Here is a 15311-nt window from a genome sequence, read left to right as displayed (position 1 = left end):
TCTGCCGGGGGAGCACTCTCCCAAGGAGGGAAGGCCAGGGGTGGCCCAGTGGAGGGTTAGGGGCTCCGCCTGTGATGTGCAGGAGGAGGTAGGAAAAGGCAAGTCTCATGTTTGATCCTCAGCTTCCAGAAATGTCCTTAAGGCCCTGTCAAGCCCATTCTGCTCCTTAACCCCATTCCAGGGCCGGGTAGTAAGTTTACAGTCATTTTCCCGGTTGTCCTCTGATCTGATCCCCACTGCAGCCGAACCTGAGGCCGAGGCTGGGCAGAATTCCTCAGTCCCTGCCCATGGCCTTTCCTCATGCCCCTCATTTGGGACATGAGCTCTGGCTCCTTGACTGCTAAAAACCAGCCGGTAGGGGCAAGCTGGGGATCAAGCTACCTTCTGGATGAAAGCCACAAATGAATGGCGCTCCTCTGCCCAGGGATACCCCCAAGCCTCCCCAGGGGTTTCCGAACACCCCCAGGGTCTTTGAGCTGCCTGTCTTAGTTCCTCTGGGGCATCTGTGAGGAGGATTCATGGAAGAAATGGCTCCCTGTTTATCTGTACCACCCCTCAGGGCAAATTGGGGACGGAGGCCCACTGACACCCTTTAAGGCAGCTGGATGCGGCTGCAGTGGGGTCCTCGATACTGAGCTCCAGCTGGCACTGCCCAAGCAAGGGGGTGGGTGGGGTACCCCTCTGGCCAGTCCTGCCCCACCAGCCAGCCACACAGGCTGAGGCGTGGGCGGGAGGCTAAGGGCTGGGTTTTGCACTATTGCGGCGGTACCTTAAGGCATCCTCTTGTGGTACACACGTGCACACAGGTGGTACACACGTGCACACAGGTGGCGATGCATCTGGCACAAGCATTTGGATCCACATCTCCGCACAAGCGTGAATACCTCTGCACACATGGGCACGTCTGTGTGTGCGTGCACATGGGGTGGGGGTGGGGTGTGGAGATCCCAAGACTTCCTGTGACCAGTCCACCTGGCTCCCAGCTGTCCGCATCCTCCTGCCCCACCCTGGCAGCCCCCACCCTGGCGGTGCCCAGGGAGGGGTGGAGGCACACCGACGTGGGCCTGGAACTGGCTCCAAACAGCATCCTGTAAATATGTCATCTGGGGCTCGGGGTGGGGAGGCAGGGACAGGAGCGTCCATTAAAGATCACGTCCCAGGGCTTCCATGGAACTCACAGCAGCCTGTGTCTCCTTTCTGTCAGTGAATACACTGTGGCCCAGGACCCTCCCCCATGCTCCGTGGCCCTGGAGGGAGTGTGATGACTGGACACCAAAAGCGGGAAGGGAGCACCCAGGACTGGGTGCTGGGAGACTGGGAAGAAGGGGCGTAGTTTTCCATTCACGGCCAGGAAATAGTCACCGACTGGGTGGAGGGCCTGGCCCTTCCGCTTCCTCACTCTCCCAACAAAGAGAACTGTCCTTTCCGGTTTCAGCAAAGTAAATGGGAGTTGAGCAGGAAAGCATCTTAGCAAGAGTCAGAAGACTCAACTTCCCTTTTATGGTTGAAGCCAGACTCTCCTCACCTCCCAAGAGAGTCCAGAAAGCTGGATCAAACCGCTCTCTGGTCCCAAGGTGCTGTGCTTTCAGGCCTTCAGAGAATTGGCTCTTGCTTCACTGTGCCTGGGGCAGGAAGGGGCTGAGCACAGCCAAGGCCAAAAGCCCTCCCCTCACTGGGGGCCAAGTTTGAGCCAAGAACCTAGTCTTCCCATCCTGGCCTCTGGAGCGCTTTGGGCCTGGAGATATCTGGCTCTGAAAGTCCTGCTTGTTCAGGGGAAAGATAAGATGAGAGGTTGGGGTGAGGAGGAAGGAAGGGAATGGGAGAGGAGATAACGGGAGCACGAAATAGCAGCAGCAGTAGGGACCTGGGGAGAATGAGCAGCTAGAAGCTGCTCACCAGGACGGAGGCCCCAGGACCCCTCTGGTCACGTGCAGACAGAGCAGGACTTGACGTGGGCAGTGCTGACCTGGATTCCTGGTCCCCACCCTGTTCCGGCATCTCAGTCCCCCAGCACATCTGGAACCTCTGCCCCCAGATTCACCCACTGCCGAAGGTCAGCTTCTCCCCCAGTGGGTTCACAGGTGAGGCAGCCCGACAAGAATCCATCTCCAACCTCAGTCATGACCTGAAGTCTAGGCTTGCCCTCTCTTCTCTCTTCTGGGCTGCAAACCCAACTTACAGTGTCATCGCTTCTGCCTCTCAACTCTTCCATCCCTGTCCATACCCCTTATCAATTCCCGATCCGTGGTGACCTTCAAACTTGGTCTGATATGTATACAGCTGACACATCAGATAGTAAAGTGTGGCTGTCGGACTTCCCTGGTGGTTCAGTGGTTGGGAATCCACCTGCCAATGTGAGGGTCACAGGTTTGATCCCTGGTCTAGGAAGATCCCACATGCCGAGGGGCAACTAAGCCTGTGTGCCGCGACTACTGAGCCCACGCTCTAGAGCCCATGTTCCACAACAAGAGATGCTGCCTCAATGAGAAGCCAGCTCACCAGAGAGAAGCCCCCATTCACCGCAACTAGAGAAAGCCTAAGCACGGCAATGGAGACCCAGTGCAGCCAAAAGTAAATTAAAAATAAATAAAAGTGTGGCTGTTGGCAGACAGCTGGGGGGACTCAGGGGAGCCTCAGCACTTGGCTCTTGCAGGTCAGTGCTCCGCCATTCACACCTGCTTCTCAACCTCAGGAGCCCCCAGAGCTCCCTGTTATTTACAAGGGTGCACAGTGATGCAGGAGGCTACAGAGGGGAGCAGGTGCGAGGGGGTGCAGTGGGAATGCCAGGGAAGTAGCACCTCTGATGCCAGCACCCCCCCCCCCACCACCAATCTGTCCAGGTGTCAGACTCTGTAGGCTGGCATGGAACAATCAGACCTGGCCCAGACAGATAATTGGAAAACTACAGGCATCCCTCGTTTTGTGAAAGTTCACTTTATGCCCTTTTGCTTTTACAAGAGACCTGTATTAGTACCTGTTTTCCTAACTGAAAGAAATTTGAAGAGGATTTTTGATTTAATGAAATAGCATTCAGCATCTGTTTGCAGCAGCTCTTACAGAGGCCTCGAGCACCCGAAGGAGAGTGACACAGAAGGAACCACACTCAGCAACTAACGGCCATAGTTTTTTCTGTTCTTTGGGTTTTTCTTTTTTTGGCCATGATGCATGGCAGGAGGAATAGTAATTCCCCTGACAAGAGATCAAACCCATGCCACCTACAGTGGAAGTGCAGCGTCCTAAGCACTGGACCACCAGTGCTTTTTTTTAAACTGCCATAGCTTTGAACTGTGAACATCTGAACTTTATCTCAATTTATTTTGTGCATCTGTTAGCATGACATTTCCTAAGGTAATTGCTTCTTCACTTTACACCATTTTCACTTATGAAAGTTCTCCTAGGAGCGCTCTAATTTGGACAGTGGGGAAACCTGTACTTACTTTCTCTTAGAACATGTCAGGCAGTTCTGACAGAGTGGTGCCTAAAAAGTGTGATGTGGAACCAGAAATTAAACTTGCTCTGAAGACCACCTATTAAAGGAATTCCTGGGTATCTGGTTTTTCAAAAGTAGAAACAAAAAAGTAGATAAAATGACTCCCAGTCTGTGTCTGAGTCTCCCTCTCTAAACCAGGACCTACTTGCTGAGGACTTATTTATTTATTAATTTTGGCTACACCACTCGGCATGTAGGATCTTCGTTCCCCTGCCAGCAATGAAACCCATGCCCCCTGTAGTGGAAGCAGAGAGCCCTAACCACTGAACTACCAGGGAAGTCCCTGTTGAGGATTTCCGGGTGGATCACGGGTGCAGATTTCAATTCCCAGTTCTATTTGTTTGGGCTAATGTGTGGGTCCCCTTGGTGTCATGAGTTGGACGTGACCAAGATTCAAAGCTGGGGACATTGGCACCTTGTGGTTGTTTAGAGTCTACTCGTGGAGTTGAAGGAAGGATTGCAAATTCATTCTGGCTCATCCCAGTATCTAGAACCAACAGAATTGAATGCAGTCCAACAGAATTGACGGCAGCCTACACACACAAGCTATGTATGCATTTAAAATTTTTCTGGACTTCCCTGGTGGCACAGTGGATAAAAATCCACCTGCCAGTGTAGGGGACACAAGTTCGATCCCTGGTCTGGGAAGATCTCACATGCCGTGGAGCAACTACGCCCTTCTGCCTCAGCTATTGAACCTGGGCTCTAGAGCCCAGGAACCGCAACTACTGCAGCCTTTGTGTCCCAGAGCAGGGGCTCTGCAAGAGAAGCCACCGCAGTGAGAAGCCCACACACCACAATGAAGAGTAGCCCCCGTTTGCCGCAACTAGAGAAAACCTGAGTACAGCAATGAAAACACAGCACAGAGAAAAAATTCAATAAAATTAAAAAATAAAAATTTCTGGTAGGTAAAGTTAATACATTGTACTAAATCCAATATGGGCTTTCCAGGTGGCGCTAGCAGTAAAGAAGCCTTCTGTCAAATGTGGGAGATGTACCCTGGGTCTGGGAGATTACCTGGAGTAGGAAGTGGCAACCCACTACAGGACTCTTGCCTGGGAAATATTATGGACAGAGGAGCCTGGCAGTCCATGGGGTCAAAAACAGTCGGACACGACTGAAGTGACTTAGCACACAAAGTCACTTTATCCATAATAATTTCATTTCAACATGCAATCAACATAATCATTGAGATGTTACATTGGTCTCTTTGGATTTGGGGGGGGGGGCTGGTATTTGTTTTCTGCACTGTGTCTTTGAAATCAGGTGTGTATTTTCACTTAAAGTACATCTCAGTGTGGGCGAGCCATGTTTCAAGGGCTCAACTGCCACCTGTGGCCAGTAGCCACCAGAATGAACCGCTTAGGTTCAGACAATAACTAATGCTACTAAGTTGCAGTATCAAACCCAGGCAACTTGGAAATCAGGCAAGGATTGGAGAGATGAAACAAACTACAGCAGGAGAGATGAAACAAAATACATCCAGAAAGACTTGAACCAGCTGCCAGAGGCAAGAGCTCACAGAAGCTCAGAGGGATCCTGGGTGTACCTTTCTAGAAGGCAAAAGAAGGGCTAGGGGGACTTTAACAGGATTGGGGAATTTTAACTTGACCTAGACTGAGCGTTCTGGATGTGTCTTGCCCTCTGAGCGGCTCTGGCCTCCGGGAACTTGCTGTAAGCAGAGAGTCCAAATTCTATCAACATTTTCAGAAGGTCAGCGGGAGAGAGGTACCCCTGGGCCTGAGGCTTGGTGTTGAGGACACCTCTTCTTGCCGAAAGGAGTTCACAGACTGTCAGTAACAGCTTCAGCTTCAGCATTTGGCCTTTGAAGATGAAGATTTAGTCTCATTTCTTTAAAAAAAAAAAAATTATTTCTTTGACTACCCTTGGTCTTAGTTGTGGTATGTGGGATCCAGTTCCCTGACTAGGGATCGAACCTGGGCCCCATGCATTGGGAGTGTGGAGTCTTAGTCACTGGACCACCAGGGAAGTTTCATTTCTTGAGGTACCACAGATACATTTAAGGGACTGAGGTCTGCTCAGGCCCCCAGGAGTTCCCACTCAGTCCAAAGACCCTCTGAAATCTGACCTTAGCTCTACATTCATGGGGGCTCTTCAGGTCTCCTGATGTCGAAAGCAAGGTGGGAAATAAATGTCAGTCAGCGCTGTGACTCAAGCTGTCATTGTCCTTTTATGATATTATGACCTGGACGCCATTCCCCTGGTGACAGCTCTGGAAACGTGCACTGGCAGCCCTCGCGGCAGGAGTTGTAGGGAGGGCTCACTGTCACCTGAACTTGGCAGAAGCCTCTCCCTGCTTCCTGAGGTTGATGAGACGGCTGGCCACCTCTGCGTTCCAGATGAGCTGCAAGGGCATAAGTCACACTTGGTCCCCCCAAGTGCCGGCAGAACAGCCCTGATGCTTGACTGCCCTTTGTTCTTGCAAAAAGATATTCACATGATCCATCTGACCGAGATTTCCCCCATGACCCCTCCACCCCACCCCGGAGGGATGCCGGGAGTGTTCAGTACATTGATGGCCCCAGGGCAGCCCCAGGGTCCCTGGGCTCGGGCCTGGGTCCCCACTGCCTTCCTGGGCTCCAAAGTGTTAACTGCTGCTCCCCTCCCCCCTCCCACCGTGTGACCCTTCAGGCAGAGTGCTGGCCTTCAGCCACCTGAACCCCTGCCCACTTGGCAGCCTGCAGCACTCCTGACAAGTGTCTGACCAGTTGCCCGTCTCTGTTCTCCCCAAGAGCCGTCTGCTCCTGCCTGGCAGCTGGAGTGCCCACTTGGGTTTAAAAATAAACTCCCGCTCTGCCTTTCTTCAGCCTGACCCCTGCAACTTCCTCCAGGTTGAGCCGCCGATCCTGGCTGCCACTGGGAGTAAGGGCCACCATCATCCCACAGGCCACGTGAGGAAAGTGTTCTGGCGTCTTCACTGAGGACAGCCTGTATGAAGTTGACGCCAGAAAACTCTTGTTTCTTCATGAGATGATTGTCACTTCTCTGGGGGTCATTCCCAGGTTGAGGTGTGGTTGAGGGTACATGTGTAGGGTGGTGGGAGGCAGGGCTGATCTTAGGGGGAGAGAGGCTCCCCGGCTTGTCTAAGTTGACATCATTATAAAACCATAGTCTCGAAACAACTTAAATGTCCATCAACAGATGAGTGGATAAAGAAGATGTGGTACATATATTCAATGAAATACCACCCAGCCATTAACAATGCCATTTGCAGCAACATGGCTGCAACTAGAGATCATCATACTAAGTGAAGAAAGTCAGAAAGGAAAAACAAATACCATATGACATCACTTATACGTGGAATCTAAAATATGACACAATGAACCCATCTACAAAATAGACATGGATGTAGACAGCAGACTGGTGGTTGCCAAAGGGGAGGGGGTTGGGGAAGAGATAGGGTAGGAGGCTGGGTTGGCAGATGTCAGTTCGGTTCAGTCACTCAGTTGGCGACCCCATGGACTGCAACACGCCAGGCTTCCCTGTCCATCACCCACTCCCGGAGCTTGCTCAAACTCCTGTCCATCAAGTCGGTGATGTCATCCAACCATCTCATCTTTTGTCGTCCCCTTCGCCTCCTGCCTTCAATCTTTGGTCTTTTCTTTTTTCTTTTTTTTTCTTTGGTCTTTTCAAATGAGTCAATTCTTCACGTCAGGTGGCCAAAATATTGGAGTTTCAGCTTCAGCATCAGTCCTTCCAATGAATATTCGGGACTGATTCCCTTTAGGATTGACTGGTTTGATCTCCTTGCAGTCCAAGGGACGCGCAAGAGTCTTCTCCAACACCACAGTTCACAAGCATCAATTCTTCAGCGCTCAGCTTTCTTTATGGTCCAACTCTCACATCCATACATGACTACTGAAAAAACCATCGCTTCAACTAGACGGACTCTCTGCTTTTTAATATGCTGTCTAGGTTGATCATGGCTTTTCTTCCAAGGAGCAAGCGTCTTTTAATTTCATGACTGCAGTCACCATCTGCAGTGATTTTGGAGCCCCAAAAAATAGTCTGTCACTGTTTCACCATCTATTTGCCATGAAGTGATGAGACGGGATACAGTTAGCAGATGTAAGCTATTATAAATGGAATAGATAAGCAACAAAGTCCTACCATATAGCACAGAGAACCATATTCAGTGTCCCATGATAAAGAATGTATATGTATGTATGATTAAATCACTTTTGTACAGCACAAATTAACACAACATTATAAGTCAACTATACTTCAATTTAAAAATAAATAAATCAATAAACAAAAACCAAAATAAAACCAGAAAACGGCCTGTGGCCTCTAATCTCAGCCGGGCGCTCAAGAAAACAGCACAAACATACCTGCATGTAGCTGGTCAGTGCTCGTCCCACTCCCCATTATTTAATCCCATCTCCTTTGCTCCCTACAAAACTCACCCCATCCTGCCTCTGCTCCCCTCTTACTTTACACTCAGTCTGAAATCCTCTCTTAAGACCCTGCCAGAGTCTCACCTGCATTCTTACCGGTGCTCTTGGGTCCTCTCCGCAAGGGTCAATCCCTCTTTGCTTTGAACACCAACCCCTCCTGCCTTCTCAGGACATTATTCTGCCACTTCCTAACCCACTCCCCTGATATCTTCTAGTTCTTCCCAAACCCAAGACCTTTCTTTCTTTGAAAACAAAACCACCACCACCAGAAGACCCCTGGCCACCAGCCCTGCATCTTCATAGCCACACTTCTTTTCTACCCTCCACCACCCTCCCCGCGTCTCGCAGGATGCAAAATCTTAAGTTTCCTGACCAGTGATTGAACCCATGTCCCCTGCAGTGAGAGTGCATACTCTTAACCACTAGACCACCAGGGAGAATCGGCTGATCCCACCATCACGCTTCCTCATCAATCATTCAGTCCTTGGAGGAAACACTGGAGGTTGTCAATTATAAATTCATTTCCTTCTCCATCCCATCATCTGGATCCTGGTGATGGCCAGCTCTACTCCTTCAGCTGTGTTCTCAGTCCCTCTCTAGTCCCTCCTCAACCCAGAGTTCTGGCTCACCTGTCCATCCCTTACCTGCCTCTCCAGCTCATTTTGGGTCCACCTTCCCCCAGACTCCAACCTTGGGAATCTCTTTCAGTTCCTTGAAGTTATTTTATCCTGGGAACTTCTCCCTATTGTCTTGACCCTCATTTTATCCAGCTAATGCCTATTTATCCTTGAGGTCTCAAAGTATGAGGCTTGCTCCAGAAAGCCAGCCTGGGTTGGGTGTCTTCCCAAAATGTTTTTGAAGTATTTTAAAGTTCTCCTTTCCTAGGTCAGAGCATGCAGCACATGCCATCATGAAGCTTGTCCTGCTCCCCCAGACAGCATCAGCTCCCTGATGGGTGGGTGGAACCTGCCTTTTACAATGTCATATTCCCAGCATGTAATCTAGTAACTGCAACATTCATGGTACTTACTGTTTGTCAAGTGAAAAAAAAAAGCAATGCCATCCAAAGGCTGGGTTGGATGGTTGAGTAGGGGGCAAAAAACAAAATAGGGAAACATAAAATTGGACCTGAAAATCCAGACTGGCTCACGACTGTCCTGTTTGTTAGTCGATCAGTTGTGTCTGACTCTTTTCGAGTCCATGGACTGAAGCCCACCTGGCTCCTCAGTTCATGGAATTCTCCAATCAAGAATCCTGGAATGGGAAGTCATTCCCTTCTCCAAGGGATCTTCCCTACCCAGGGATCAAACCCAAGTCTCCTGCATTGCAGATTCTTTACCATCTGAGCCACCAGGGAAGCCCAGATTGGCTCACAAGTGTCCTGTTTAATTGAAGTTTAATCTGGAATTTGAGTGATCTTTGGGGTGTGGAAGCAAAACAGTTTCATTTGAGACATAACCCATGGGATGTGCTCATTCTGGAAATTTCTTTTCCAACATACAACACAAAGAATAACTGACTTGTTACTGTAAAGAAAGAATTGGGACTATATTCCCAATTTCACAGCCTCTTCCTCAGCCAGCTTTCCTCTGAGCCTTTCCAGATTTATTGGTGGAAACACTAATCTTTCCGTCAAGCACCCCCACGTGTGAAGCCTGAGAGCTAACAGCCCCTGGTTGATGAGTGTTTATTGTGGACCAGGCATCTCAGCAGGTATGCACACTCACCAAATGCAGCAGAGTTATTTTAGCCCCACCTGATAGACATGGAAGCTAAGGCTTAGAGGACACGCCCACTTGAACCCACTATGTTGCCTTCCCTGATATTCCTTCCCTATGTTGGGCTTTCTTGATAGCTCAGTTGGTAAAGAATTCACCTGCAATGCAGGAGACCCCAGTTTGATTCCTGGGTGGGGAAAAGCTGCTGGAGAAGGAATAGGCTACCCACTCCAGTATTCTTGAGCTTCCCTTGTGGCTCAGCAGTAAAGAATCTGCCCACAATGGGGGAGACTTGGGTTTGATCCCTGGGTTGGGAAGATCCCCCTGGAAAAGGGAAAGGCTACCCACTCCAGTATTCTGGCCTGGAGAATTCCATGCACTGTATAGCCCATTGGGTGTCAAAGAGTCGGACACGACTGAACGATTTTCACTCACTATATTGCCTGTAACACTCATTTGTCACTGTTTTTTGGTTTGTTTTAAAATTTTTATTTATTTATTTGGTTGCATTGAGTATTAGTTGCGGCATGTGGGATCTAGCTCCCAGGCAAGGATCGAACCCCGGCCCCCTGCATTAGAAGCACGGAGTCTTAGCCACTGGATCATCAGGGAAGTCTCTGTTAACTTTGATGTAAAGTTCCTGTTTTCTGCAGTTCTGTGATGGCACCCAGGGAGTCTCATTTTCCCTCTTTTTGCATCTTCCAGTTTTTATGTGGGGCCACCTCACATCCTCGGAGGTGAGGACTCTTAACACATGACACCCTGTGTCATTCCTGAGGCCCAGGACAGAGCTGTGGAGCTGAGAGGCAGGACAGGCCTGCTGCTCCAACACAAGAGCCAGCCACTTGCTTCAAAGGACTTCTGTGGGTTCTTCCCGTTTCTGAACAATTCATAAGCTTCAAAGATTTATAGTGTTTACTTACTAAAATACTTTCCAGCCTTTCCAGGAGCTTCAGAGGGAAAAAGAAACAAACCCTAACAATCAGTGTTGTTGAAGAGGGGGTGGAGACTAAAATCCTGTTTACTCAGACAGAATTGTAGAATGTGGAGATGAGAGGGCCCTGAGAACGTATCTGTCCAAATTCCTGTTTGATGCCTCCTGTACAACCCCCAATTTAGCCTTTGTGTGAATTCCTACAATGGGAAACACACCACCTCAAAAGCCTAGAGAAAATTTATCAGAAAAATTGAAACCACATTCTGCCTCTCTCTGGTTTCTCCCCACTAGAGTCCTTTTCCTAGGACAGTCTTTTTTCTTTTTTTTTTGCCACGAGATCTGTGGGATCTCAGTTCCCTGACTAGGGATTGAACCTGTGCCCCCTGCAGTAGACGCTCAGAGTCCTAACCACTGGATCGCCAGGGAATTCCCAGGACAGTCTTTTAACTGTGAAAACCACTGCTATTTCCTCAGTGCAAGCCTTCTCTCCCTCAGGCTAAAGACCCTTTTGGATTCATGAAACGTCCTTCGAAGGCCAGGGACCCAGGTCCTGCCCTGTCCTGTTACTCTCCTCTGGACATCCTTCAGCCTACCTATGTTCCTCCTAAAGCATGTGGCCTAGAAACAGAATACTCTAGCATGTCATGACCAGACAGCCAGAGCAGCAGGCCCATTCCCATCCTTGATGAGGAAACCTCACATCTACAGAAGCAGTAACCGTGCTCTGAGCAGACCACACTAGGAATGCGTTTACTGGCCTTCATCCTGCCATGATTTGGCTTAAATCTGTAGATGTAAAATCTGATAAAGTGATGTGGGCTAAATTTAACACAGCTTTTAGTTTTTAGGAAGGAGTCAAACCTACACATCAGTCCTTGTTCAGAGAATGTATTACACAAAGATGTTAAGGCATTACACTTGGAGAGACAGCTGAAGGCACTCCCCGCTCCCCCATCAAGCACCTGCATGGTCCTCCGTTTTGGTAAGCGCTACAAATTCACTTCTGGGAAGTGATCTCTCCTGTGGAGAGGACACAGTGTTGAGGGCTGCTGGGAGCAGAAAGTAGGAAGCTAAAGGCATCCATCCACGGCTGTGCCAAGTAGAGTGGTCATTAGAACACCGAAGCAGGTCTACAAACAATGTGCAAAGTGCTCCAAGATGTAGGAAGTGAAAAAACAAGTCATGGAGGTTGTCTGTAGGATGACACCTCACATGTAAGCTGACATATGCACAGGAGAAACCAGGGGTAATTTCACAAAAAAGGACCAGCTGTTACGCCTGGGAAGGAGAACTTGAGAAGGGGCTATTTACTCTTCATCCACTTAAGATGTTTTAATACTTGGATTTTTAAGACACATGCATGTGTGCTGTGCTTAGTCACTCAGTCATGTCTGACTCTATGACTCCATGGACTGCAGCCCACCAGGCTCCTCTGTCCATGGGGATTCTCCAGGCAAGGATACTGGAGTGGGTATCCAGGGGATCTTCCCAACCCAGGGATCGAACCAGGGTCTCCCGCATTGCAGGCATTCTTTACCAGCTGAGCTACCAGGGAAGCCCACAAGCATGTATATTCCTTTTTAAATACCAGCAAGGAAAATCTGAGTGTGGAAGCTATGGACTATTCTTATTTCCTTCATACTTTTCTGTGTTTCAAGATGAACAAGTGCCTGTGTGCTTTTGAAGAGAGACACTGATAATGGTTTTTTAGGGACGGGCAACAGTCAATGTTTTTCATTTTCTCTATTTCTAATTTTCCAAGTTTTTAATAAGGAGTGTGTAAATACACTTTTATAACCAGGAAAAATGTCATTAAAACAGAGTAACCAGGGACTTCCCTAGTGGCCCAGTGGCTAAGACTCCACACTCCCAATGCTGGGGGGCCCAGGTTTGATCCCTGGTTGGGGAACTAGCTCTCACATGCCACAACTATGACCCAGTGCAGACAAATAAATAAATGCATATTTTTTAAGAACCCAGAATAACCAAAAAACACAAGGCAACAGTATTTGCAATAAAAAAAAAGACACAAGTCACCGAAAACGGGCACATTTATTGTCTGTTAATTATGCTCCATAAAGTTAATTTTAAGAGCTTAAAAAATTTTAGAGCTCTTTCATTTCAAAGTCTGTATGATAGTACATGTTATCATCTTCACAGATTAATTCATGTACACTAGCAGATGTTCCTGTTAAATTTCAAAGTGTTCCCTTTCCAGACAATTAATTAAATTTAACTAAGTTCTCTAATTTTGGTGCCACCAATTTTAGATTTGAGGTCCGGTAGTCTATTAATAAAGACAATTGTAATTCTGTTGAAGAAATGGTTGGCTAAGGCACATGTATATGCCTGTATGTGCAAAAACACTTCTGGAAGGAAATGCTAAACAGTGATATTCTCTGAGGAATGTGAATAGGATATGAGGGAGAATTTTACTTTAAAAAAAAAATTATTTACTTGGCTGCACCAGGTCTTTGTTGCAGCACACAGATTTAGTTCCTTGACTGGGAATCGAACCCAGGCTCCCTGCATTGGGAGCGTGAAGTCTTAGCCACTGGACCACCAGGGAAGTCTTGACATTTCACTTTTTTACATCCTTTAGTATTGGTCAAAATTCTTTTATTATTTTATTCAGTAGGTTTATCCTTTTTCAATTGTGGTAGTTACAAAACATATCATGTAAAATTTGCCTTCAGTGATTTTGAAGTGTACAGTTCAGTGGTGATGGCTAAATTCACATTGTTGTGTGACATATCTCTGCAACTTTTTTATCTCGCAAAACCGGAACTCTCAACATTTCCCAACCCCTGGCAATCACTATTCTACTTTGTTTCCCTGATGTTGGTACTTTAAATAGCTCATGTAAGTGGGCATATACAGTATCTGTCCTTTTGTGACAAGCTTATTTCATTTAGTATATTGTCCCCAAGGCTCAACCATGTGACAGGATCCTTTCCTTTTTCAAGGCTGAACTAATCCATTATATATATGTATTTTCTTTACCCACTTACTTGTTGATGGACATTTGAGTTGCTTTTATTTCCCAACTATTGTGAAAAATGCTTCAAGTTACATTGGTGTGTAAACATCTCTTCTATTCTGCTTTCAATTCTTGGGTATATACCCCGAAGTGGGATTGATAGATGGCTTGTGTGTGCATGTGTGTTTAAAGGCAGATGGTTGCTGGCCTGAGCTTGGGTTGACATGGTTATTAAATTGTTACTAATAAAATTATAAACCCCCCAAATGGTGTGCATCAAGAGAACTGCTATAAAGATGGAAGACCAAAAGCACGCCTCGTTACGTTGGTCTTTTCTTACTTTCCATATGAAGTGGCTCAGACTTAGCATATGGCTTTTGCTTAGTTTTTCTAAGAGTTGACTAAAGTCTTTTTTCCAATCCTGTTTTTTTTTTTTAATGTTTATTTTTATTTGGCTGCACCGAGTCTTAGTTTTGGCACACAGTGTCTTTAACTGCAGCATGTGGGATCTAGTTCCCTGACCAGGGGTCGAACCTGGGCTCCCTGCCTCGGGAGCTCGGACTCTTAGCCACTGGACCACCAGGGAAACCTCTCCATCCTCTCCATCAGGCCTCAGAACACATGTCTGAGTTGCATCAAGGTAGGTTTGTCAGTTTTAGCAAATAAAAATACAGGACACTCAGTGACATTTGAATTTCAGATAAACAAGTAATTTTTTAAATATCAGCATGTCCCATGTAATATATACTATTGACCTGAAATTCAAATGTAATCAGGCATCTGTGTTTTATCTGGCAATCCTAAATCAAGGGTGACGGGCTCCAGGACATCTATTCCAGGTCAATCTACACGGACCTTCTCTGGGAGTACCCAGCTGTGCTACGGCGGGCGTTTCACAGTTCTCCTCACCACACAGCAGCCCCTCCGCCTGCCTCGCTCCCCACCCCTCCACGCCCTTAGCTTGGGTCTATGCTGAATGCTCTACCCTTCTTTCCTGCAGCTATTTCCTGGGATCACAGCCGACAACTCAAGGAGCTGGCTTGAGCAGCTGCTCACCGCCCAGGGTCAATTAACATAAAGGAAAAGCAGTCCCACCGCCACACTTTGTCTCCTCTAGGTCGAGACCCCAAAGCAGATCACTGGAGCTCAACACCACAGTCACAAGTTGGTCTGTAATTACCGCTGGTTCAAAGGCTATAGCTCCTTTGTCTGTGATTATCTTCCCATTAAATGTGGAATAAATAATTCTTTGACAATTCAGACTCACCCTGTTTCCATGGCTTTTGGCATTAAAAGTGTCTTAAGGAGTCCCAATCCTTGTGCAGAGGGTTCTGCAGTCAGAGGCTGAGGCCTGTCCTTGCTCTTGGCAGCACCTGGGTCCAGGATCAAACATCAGTCTCTGCCCGCTGGGCAGAAGCCACAGCTGCAACATGCTTTCCGGAAAATGGGCCAGGCCGAAGGAGCTCCCTGTCAGTGTTTTTCAGTGTTTCCAGAGCAAAGATAAAATTTCACTTTCACTGGACTACACAAACTAAAAATAAAATTGAAAAAAGCGATCTAGTTCTGTATCGTTTTTCCCCATGGTCAGGTCCCATTCAGGTCACTGGCTATGCACTGAAATCGGTTATGAACAGTTGCTTGGCTCTGCCTTGCCTGGAGTTTAAGGCTGTCAGCCAGCCCATGCCCTGCGTGATGGCCCCGCAGAGCAGACAAGGCTACTTGTGGAAGGTTCGGCCGAGGGTAAAGAGGGAATCCGGTCAGCTTTTCC

Source organism: Muntiacus reevesi, chromosome 18, assembly GCF_963930625.1.
Source record: "Muntiacus reevesi chromosome 18, mMunRee1.1, whole genome shotgun sequence".
Taxonomy (NCBI): Eukaryota; Metazoa; Chordata; class Mammalia; order Artiodactyla; family Cervidae; genus Muntiacus; species Muntiacus reevesi.
Note: the sequence above shows the minus strand (reverse complement) of the source record.